Genomic DNA, 10,542 nt, shown 5'->3' with positions numbered 1-10,542 from the left:
TAAACAATTTAAAGGCAATGCGACCAAATACTAATACTAAATACTGGTCAGAGGGACGGTCCTGAGGACGAGGAGCGGGCCGGTCCGAGCGGCGAAGATGAAATCACGGATGTTGTTGGAATCCAGAATGTCCTCCATCGGAACCCAACACCGCTCCTCTGGGCCATACCCCTCCCAGTCCATCAGGTACTGGAGCCGACCCCCACAACATCAGGAGTCCAGTAGGGATCTGACGCCATAGCGGAACCTCCCTCGACGTCCAGGGGGGACGGAGGGGTGTCGTGGGGGACAGCATCAGCCAGGGGACCAAGAACCACCGGCCTGAGAAGGGAGACATGAAAAGAAGGTGAGATACGGTAGTCACTGGGAAGCTGTAATCTATATGTCACCTCCTTGACCTTCCGGAGAACTTTGAACGGCCCCACAAACCGGGGGCTCAGCTTTTTGCAGGGCAGGCGGAGTTGGAGGTTCCTAGTAGAGAGRCAGACARGATCCCCAGGATGGAACACTGCGTTGGCAGTCTGCCTACTCCTTCTGACGGCGGACGGCACGCTGGAGTCTCACATGAGCATCGCTCCACACCTCTTCTGCACACCTGAACCACTCATCCACCGGCTGAAACACCCAGAACACACTGGAAGGGAGTCAGCCCGGTGGAGGAGTGACATAACAAACTCTGGGCGTACTCTGCCCATGGAAGGAATCGGGCCCACTCTCCCTGCCAATTCTGGAACCTCCCCAGCTTCTAGTTCCTCCTCTCCACATGCCCGTTAGACTGAGGCCTATACCCGGAAGTGAGGCTGACGATGACCTCGAGCTTCTCCATACACGTAATGTGAATTGGGGMCTACGGTCAGAGACGACGTCTTCCCGGAAGACCATAATGCCGGAAGACCTGCTGGAATAGTGCCTCAGTGACCTGGAGAGCAGTAGGGAGACCAGAGAGAGGGATGAAACGACAGAATTTGTGACAGATCAGTGACAAAGTCAATGGATAGATGAGACCAGTGATGCTGACGCATGGGAAGGGGAAGGAGTTTCCCTGCTGGAGCGTGTCGGGGGGGGGGGGTTGGTTTGAGCACATACGGAACAGGAGTTGACATAGCACATAAATTTGATTTGATTTGATATTTGAAGGGTTCTTCCTAGAACCCTCTGTGACTGGTTATTCCAAGAACCCTTTTATCTGTGAAGGGTTCTTCCCATAGCCCTCTGTGATGGGTTATCCCTAGAATCCTTTTATATGTAGGGTTCTTCCTAGAACCTTCTGTGACAGGTTCTTCATAGTAACATTAATATCAAGTTATAGCAAACAAACATACATTACTTTTTGAAAATGCTAGTTGATTGTTGACATGCACATTTTTGGGGGACTGTATAAACAAGCAGTAAATATATTTTCTTGTGGATTATTACTTAAACCAACAACCAATCATTTTAGTCAAGATTATTTAATTTATTTACATATTTTACAAGCACAGTTTCAAAACCCATACTAACTGAACATTAATTTRCCCCCACATTACTTAAACCGTAACTAAAATATAATCATACAAATAATTTAGAAAAAATGTGGACATTAAAATATACATTAATAAAAACAAATACTTCAAAATTAAGGGGGGCGCTGTCTCCCGGACCGCAAAGCACAGAGTTATATAGCCTCTTCACTGCTATTGGGATGGTGCTGAGMTCTTTCATACCAAAAACAAATCTCTCCCAAAAAATAAGCGTTTTTGACAGCTCCTTTGGATTTTTAATTGCAAAAACAAAATAAWTATAAATAATGGTACTCATGGCATGTCCATGGTGTTGTCCTTGAACATTTCGCCACTGTCAAAGTGGACAGGCACCCTTTCAGGCAGCAGTGGGTTGCCTTCCTCGGCCGTCTGCAAGGACATGACAGGGGCAGGCACATTTGGCTCCTGAGAAACAGCACAAACAACATAGTCGGCAGTGGTGTTACTGTATATCACCAAATCAAATAAAAGTCAAACTTKATGTGGCAATGCACACAGAGATTTATAATTATTCAGATCATCACACTAGAATGATGGGGATGATCATTCTAATTCTATGAATACCTTTCAGGTCATCCTTTTTAAAAAATGAAGGCAACTGGAGGATGGCTGCAGCCAGAATGAGTCCTGATGAAAGATAATAATTGTCCTCATGTCAACAAAAACAAACAAACAGATCAGTTTATTTTAAAACCAAACATCATTCCTCCAGACAGTCATCAATTGCCCTTTGGCAGCGTTACTTCATGTCCCCCTTTGGTACCCGCTGAAGGTTATTAGCTGGCATTGGTGCCAGCTCTGTTAGGATTTTGCAATTGGTATCGATCTGGTAGACTTGCTTCATCTCCCACAGATGCTGAGAGGGGGGGAAAGGGTGACTGATACAAAGTGTTAACCCAGCCACTCCTACAAGACTGCAATTTAAGCTAAAGAGACTGGTGCCCAGGACTAAAAAGTGCAATTAAACATGAACTAACCACTTTTGGAAGCTGAAGTGCTGGAAACTTTTCCAGGGTTTCAGTAGTCTGGTCATTCACCATGAACTTTCTCCTGTAAAATCTCACCTTGTTAATTTCCTCCTGTAAAAGTTTCACATCTGATAACACCTTAGTCATCCCTGTGGAGATTTTTTGAAGATGAGCKTGGATGCTCCTCTCATCCTCCCCACAGTCTATGTCTAGGACTGGCTTTGMGACAAGTCTCTGAATGTCCTTGAGTGGCCCAGCCAGAGCCCGGACTTGAACCTGATCGAACATCTCTGTAGAGACCTGAAAATATCTGAGCAGCAACGCTCCATACCCAACCTGACAGAGCTTGAGAGGATCTGCAGAGAAGAAGGGAGAAACTCCCCAAATACAGGTGTGCCAAGCTGGTAGCGTCATGCCCAAGAAGACTCGAGGCTGTAATCGCTTCCAAAGGTGCTTCAACAAAGTACTGAGTAAATAGTCTGAATTCTTATGTAAATGTGATATTTCAGATATCTTAGAAATATATATAATTTAAGTCTAAAAAACTGTTTTTGCTTTGTCATTATGGGGTATTGTGTGTAGTTGACGGGGGGAACAATTTAATACGTTTTCGAATAAGACTGTAATTTAACAAAATTAGGAAAAGTCAAGGATAAAAAAAGTACATAGGTCACCAATGCTGGTAGCTTACCTTTTATTAAGGCAATTTAACTGAGGAATTATCTCTTTGTAAACTCCATCTGATAAATCCAGTTCAGTTTCAGTTTGATGTGCAGCCAACTGCTGATTTGTGGCACCTGGGCCCGAATTCACAAAACTTCTTGAGAAGACATTTCTATTAATTTTTTTTTTAAATCCCCGAAGTTTACACTTAATAAGAAACTTATGAAAAGTTGCTACTTCTTAATAAGTTATTGGAAATGTCATTACATTTCTTCCTATGTATCGTTTTTAAGGTATCTTTTAAAGAGTGGGGCAGTTTGTCTTTTTTTTTCTTTATTGAAGAGATAGAACAGTGTTGGAAAGATCGGGGCAGAGTTGAGTCAAAGGGTAGTGGGCCAGACTCAAACCCATTCTGACTCTGGCATACATGTATGTCAAATCAAATCAAAGTTTATTTGTCACGTGCACCGAATACAACAGGTGTAGACCTTATAGTGAAATGCTTACTTACAGGCTCTAACCAATGGTGCGGGGAAAAAGTATGTGTGTGTGTGTGTGTGTGTGGTGTGTGTGTGTGTGTGTGTGGTGTGTGTGTGTGGTGTAGGTAAGTAAAGAAATAAAACAACAGTAAAAAGGCATTTGAAAAAGAGTAGCAAGGCTATATACAGACACCTGTTAGTCAGGCTTATTGAGATAGTATGTACATGTAGGTATGGTTAAAGTGACTATGCATATATGATGAACAGAGAGTAGCAGTAGTGTAAAAAGAGGGGTTGGCGGGTGGTGGGGACACAATGCAGATAGCCCGGTTAGCCAATGTGCGGGAGCACTGGTTGGTCGGGCAATTTGGTAGTATGTACATGAATGTATAGTTAAAGTGACTATGCATATAAGATAAACAGAGAGTAGCAGCAGCGTAAAAGAGGGGTTGGGGGGGGCACACAATGCAAATATCCGGGTATCCATTTGGTTACCTGTTCAGGAGTCTTATGGCTTGGGGTAAAAATGTTGAGAAGCCTTTTTGGTCCTAGACTTGGACTCCGTACCGCTTGCCATGCGGTAGTAGAGAGAACAGTCTATGACTGGGGTGGCTGGGGTCTTTGACAATTTTTAGAGCCTTCCTCTGACACCGCCTGATGTAGAGGTCCTGGATGGTAGGCAGCTTTTCCCCAGTGATGTACTGGGCCGTACGCACTACCCTCTGAAGTGCCTTGCGGTCGAAGGCCGAGCAATTGCCATACCAGGCAGTGATGCAACCGGTCAGGATGCTCTCAATGTTGCAGCTGTAGAACCTTTTGAGGATCTCAGGACCCATGCCAAATCTTTTTAGTTTCCTGAGGGGGAATAGGCTTTGTCGTGCCCTCTTCACGACTGTCTTGGTGTGTTTGGACCAATCTAGTTTGTTGTTGATGTGGACACCAAGGAATTTGAAGCTCTCAGAGATTGCATCATCTGAGGATCTGTTTGGAGAGGTATGCAAATTGGAGTGGGTCTAGGGTTTCTGGGATAATACTGTTGATGTGAGCCATTACCAGCCTTTCAAAGCGCTTCATGGCTACGGAGTGCTACAGGTCTGTAGTCATTTAGGCAGGTTGCTTTTGTGTTCTTGGGCACTGGGACTATGGTGGTCTACTTGATGCATGTTGGTATTACAGACTCAATCAGGGACATGTTGAAAATGTCAGTGAAGACACCTGCCAGTTGGTCAGCACATGCCCGGAGCACACGTCCTGGTAATCCGTCTGGCCCCGCAGCCTTGTGTATGTTGACCTGTTTAAAGGTCTTACTCACGTCAGCTACTCATGTCAGCGGTTGTAACCACTGGACCACACAGGCTTCTCTTCCTATGTTTCTTAGTGTGATGAGGAGGGAGGTGTGCTGTTCTTAAAGGCCCAGTGCAGTCAAATTCAGTTTCTCCTGTTTTATATCACATTGTACAACAGCTGTGTAAAAATATTTGAATTGTGTTATTTCCTGATAGTTGCTGCTTGAAAATACAATCTACACAGGACCTTCCCATCAGCAGGTTTGCATAGATAGATGGAAGTTTTGTCTTTCCATGGTGACATCACCATGTGGCAAATTGGTTAATAGACCAATAAGAAAGAGGGTTCCAAACATCTCTGCCAATAACAGCTCGTTTTCAGTTTTCCCCTTCCAGTCAGTCATAGCAAAATTCTAGCTTGAAATGTTTTTAGCTAAAAAAAGATTTTTTTACCCCATTTGAATGGAAATCTATTGCATTAAGGTACTTAATTGGTACCCAGAAATGGTTTAATATTGATATAAAATGTCTGCATTTGGACCTTTAATGTTGCACATAGAAATATGTCTATCTGTCTGAATGATCTGTGAAGGATTGCACTGCACTACCACAAGACCACTATCAGAAATATTTTCTGAAACTTATTACACAGACTATTGAATTCCAAACAGTCTAAGGAGTGTGACAGAAGTGATTTGGAATCATGTTCTAGCAATTATATTAGTCCGGCTGGAGAAGCCTCTAAGCCCCTTGTGTCAACCTTGGACATTAGGGAATTCCTCCTTGGCAGGTTGGTAGATACTAATTGTGCCCAACTGGGTTGGTAGGTGCTAATGGAGCCCAACTGTGGGGCCGGTCTCTCAGCTGGGAGGGGGTGTTCAAAGGAGGGTGAATGTGACAGAAAATATTTGGAATTATGCTCTAGCAGATATAGTCTGTCTCTTTGGTCTGATGATAGCTGCAATGGTTTCTTATGCTGAAGGCCAGGCTTTGACACCCTGCAGTGACAGGAGCATGAGAAACTCTTCAAAGATGTACGAGTTTTCAAAGTAATAATGGGCTGATAAAATGTGCTTCTGCGGAACACTTAATTCAAATTTGACTTCGATATTTCATGACTAAGCCAAGTTGAAAAGATAATTTTGTAGTCTTGCTGATATTGGTGGAATTTGGTATCTTGACTGATTGGGCTGAAACTTTACTGTGTCAAATTGGTTTCCTCAAACAATGTTTGGAAATTAAACATTGCTACATTAAATTCTTTACTATCAAATGCCGTAGTTAGCATATTAGTCTTGTCTCACAAATCCTAAATCATACAACGGATCCATTGAAAGAGAGCCCGCCTTTGCACCTACATTAAAAGGTTTACTAAAAGATGAACAGTTAAAACAACAGTACTAATAGTCAGGTAGCCCCTCCCTTTTGGCCTGTATGGTCCATTGATCATTGTTGCTGATTCCAGAAGTGACATGGGCTCGAATCCAGCCCACTGTTAGTCAACTCTGACTCCTGTCTATTAACTCCAAAAATGTAAATGTTATTTAGAAATTAACAGTGATAATAGGTAATATTCATGAAATAATCAGGTACTGTAGACTGCCCCCATTTTGACCCATTAGTATCTGTTGCATTCCTAGTGATCTTGCAAACATTATCCAACTCAATTGCACACGCACACACACATGATTGCACAATTAACTATATTCTTTGGCTGTCACAGTATGGTCCAGTGGTCAGTGTTGCAGACTCCAGTACACACTGTGTACTAGAATCTGCATGGGTTCAAATCCAGCCTGCTACTGATAATTCTGGCTCCCTTCTTTGTGCAATAATATACTCATAAAAATAATGGTGAAGATATCAACAATGGCAATACTGTATGTAAAATGATTAAGGGGTTACAAGATACATGCATAACATATTCCCATGTAGGACCAATTGAAAACGTTCTCACACATATCTTTTCAACTCAGATTATTCATTGGCTACAGCTCAGCGGTCAACACCATAGTGCCCTCAAAGCTCATCACTAAGCTAAGGACCCTGGGACTAAACACCTCCCTCTGCAATTGGAGCCTGGACTTCCTGGTGGGCCGCCCCCAGGTGGTAAGGGTAGATAACAACACCTCCACCAACGACGAGACAGCCTACAGGGAGGAGGTGAGAGCCCTGGCGTAGTGGTCCCAGGAAAATAGCCTCTCTCTTAAAGTTAAATGAAGGATTGTGGACTACACAAGACAGCGGAGAGTGCATGCCCCCATCCAACTGACGGGGCCGCAGTGAAGGGTCAAAAGTTTTAACTTCCTCAGCGTGCACATCACTGAGGACCTGAAATGGTCCCTTCACGCCGACAGCATGGTGAGGAAGGCACTACAGCACCTCTTCAACCTCAGGAGGCTGAAAATGTTTTAGTTGGCCCATAAGTTCCATACCATCGAGAGCATTCTGTCGGGATGTATGATCATCTGGTACGGCAACTGCACCGTCAACCCAATGAATTATCGGGGGCACACTGCCTGCCCTCCAGGCATTGGAGATTTTAGAATGTAAATCTTGGCGGGGCAAACTCCCCACCAAAAATGTTGATGCATTCCAGCAAAGCACTATAACGGTAACACACGGTGCCCACAAACTGTTAGGGCCTACAGCAACAGCAGAGCTTTCTGTTCAGCACCATGGAGTGAATTCTTATCACCGCCACACCTGGCTTTCAGCGGAGCCTTGTCTGGCAGTAAAACACAAACATTAATGTTCAGTAAATTCATCATTTTTATTCTTATATCATTAACACTTAGCTCTAAGTGTAAGCAAGTGCAAGCAAACGAGCTGCGACGAGGTAGGCCTATTCCTTCAGCACTTTCAAAATGGACACTGGAGCGCTGCAAACATAATACCTCTTTTCATATTTTATTGCACTATTTCGATAAGGAACTCTTAAACAACAAACCTAAGGCTGACTACCCAAGGAGGCAAGAAAAACAGCGCTTCTCCGACTTCTTCCCCTATAGTTAAGCGTCAGAGGACAGCCCTCAGCACTGAAACTGAGGCATTCATAGCTGGCGCGACGTCTGAGGCATTAGATAAGCCAAATCACTTTCTGAAGGATATGCTACAGCGGGTGTTAGCTGAGGCGGTGGAACCACTCGACGGAAAACACCGAGAGACTTTAGCGGCTGTTGAAGCTCTTACAGTCGACGTTGAGAGAAGGATGAAAGTGATCGTCCACTTTAGCAGACAGATTGTCAATCTGCAAGGTGAAAATAGGGAAAGCAAACGGAAAATCAACGACTGTTCTTCACACCTGGAGAAGATGCAGCTCAAGATGGCTGAAATGGAGGACCTTTCACATCCCTCAAATGTAAGACAAATTTCTTTATAGCCTCGCTACTGTATATAGCCTCGCTACTGTTATTGTTCACTGTCTTTTTTACTGTTGTTTTTATTTCTTTACTTACCTATTGTTCACCTAATATCTTTTTTGCACTGTTGGTTAGAGCCTGTAAGTAAGCATTTCACTGTAAGGTCTACACCTGTTGTATTCGGCGCACGTGACAAATAAACTTTGATTTGATTTGAGACTATGGGAGGCGCACAGTACTACATAGAGCCATGACTACATGGAACTCTATTCCACATCAGGTAACTGATGCAAGCAGTAGCATCAGATAAAAATACACCTTATGGAACAGCGGGGACTGTGAAGAGACACACACAAAGGTACAGACACATGCATTCACACACAAACGCTAGCACACGCACTCTACACACACGTACATTGTAATATTGTTGTGTGGTGGTATTATACATTTTGTATTGTAGATATTTCTTCAACTGCATTGTTGGTTAAGGTTAGGTCTAAACCTATTATATTTGGAGCATGTGACACATTTAATTAAATTTGATCTTATGTAGTGGTGCAGTAATGTTATATGATTTACTGTTTTAATATTTTGTTTAAATGTAATGTAAGTTCCTTAATGTGTTTGGACCCCAGGAAGAGTAGCCTTGGTAGAAGCTAATAGGGATCCCTAATAAATACAAATACATGACTTGATCCACCCTGTTCTCACTCTCTTCCGCTCCGAACAGGCTAAAACCTACCTATCCAAGCCATAATACTCACCATATTTGATGATTGCGATATATCTTCCTCGCTCCAGTGGTGATAATACTTTGAAATGATGATGAAATGTCGCCACCGCTGAAGTCTTGTTTTTCCAGGGGAGAATAAATGACATTTATTTTTTTAAATTACAAAAAGTATTTAGGATGCCAGCGTTTCCCTTAGCCATGGTCGGCGTATGTAATATACTGTATACCCCGCTCTCACTTTGTTTATGCGCCACTATTGTATCAAGTACACCGGACTTAGCCCTTCCAAAAATGAATTTGTTGCTGCAAACTTCTGTCAAGTTTGAGGCAAATTTGCTCCAAACTAAATAGTGTGCAACAAAATGTTGGTGAATAGTGGTGAATATGCGGCAAACCTTCGGCAACAATAACATTTATTTCCACTAGTGGCAAACAGTTCACCAGAGTAATTAAAAAAAAATCTGTGGCAAACCTGTGGCAGCAACATTTATTGCCACTAGTGGCAAACAGTTTAACAGAAACCATTTCTGATGAACACGACTTCCAAGACCAGTAACTGTTGATGACCAATCGAGGGGATTAGAAACATCTGCCTAGTTAGCAATGTCATGTTTTATGGGATAGATGAAACATCAGAAAGCCTCAGAAATAGTGACAAATTATTGATACACATTCATGGATGTAAAGGCCCATTGGTTAAGAGTTCAGAAACGTCTCCTGCTGTTTTTGGCCCTGTGGATTCTGACATCCTGTGGATTCTGGCCGTGGAGAGCTCCATAAGTACAATTTCCATAAATGTGAGCAGCCATTGTTGCAATGGTAACTGATGAGGTGGAATCCACCTTTGTACAATCAGTTCCTTAGCAGCTGTGGTTCCTGCCAACCACACTCTCCGTTGGAGTTCCGACAAGTGCAAATCAGAGTCATCACAAAGCAACATCACTATTGGATGTAATGGCAGTATTTGCCATGGTTCCACCTGTCACCAGAGGGTGGCAGAGACCGTCCTAGAGACATTAATGACACTCAGGTGTGTCCTATTTACTCATTATGATTTCCCTGTTAAAAGAGGTGTGTTTTCTGTTGTCTTTTGCTGAAGCTTGAATTGTGTGCCGTGTGCATTTGTCTCCTGAGTGATGTTTCGAGACTTGTTTTTGTTGGTTTCCTAGTGTTACTGTGATCCTTAAGTTACCATTCTCAGTAAAGTATTGTGTTTATCCTTAACCACTGATACCTCTTCTGATCTCTTCTCTGAACCTGGGTCCAGAGATAACATCATTGACTTTCCCCCAGAATTCAACCACCCCCGGCATTTCCACAGCACATGCTGAAAAATAGCAAGGTCCTTTTTAGACCAAGAATCTGATATAAATGGTGTCTTACACGCTAAGAATTCTTTATTACGCCAGATTGGAGAGTATGAATGCCATTTAAGATTAGAAGCTCATTTGCTTCTCTGTAGCTTGCCACACATTTACTGAGTATGCTATAATGGGTCCAAACAATAATGCACATTTTCTTAGGAGTCAAT

The sequence above is a fragment of the Salvelinus sp. IW2-2015 genome, linkage group LG2 (genome assembly GCF_002910315.2).
Source record: "Salvelinus sp. IW2-2015 linkage group LG2, ASM291031v2, whole genome shotgun sequence".
Taxonomy (NCBI): domain Eukaryota; kingdom Metazoa; phylum Chordata; class Actinopteri; order Salmoniformes; family Salmonidae; genus Salvelinus; species Salvelinus sp. IW2-2015.
Note: the sequence above shows the minus strand (reverse complement) of the source record.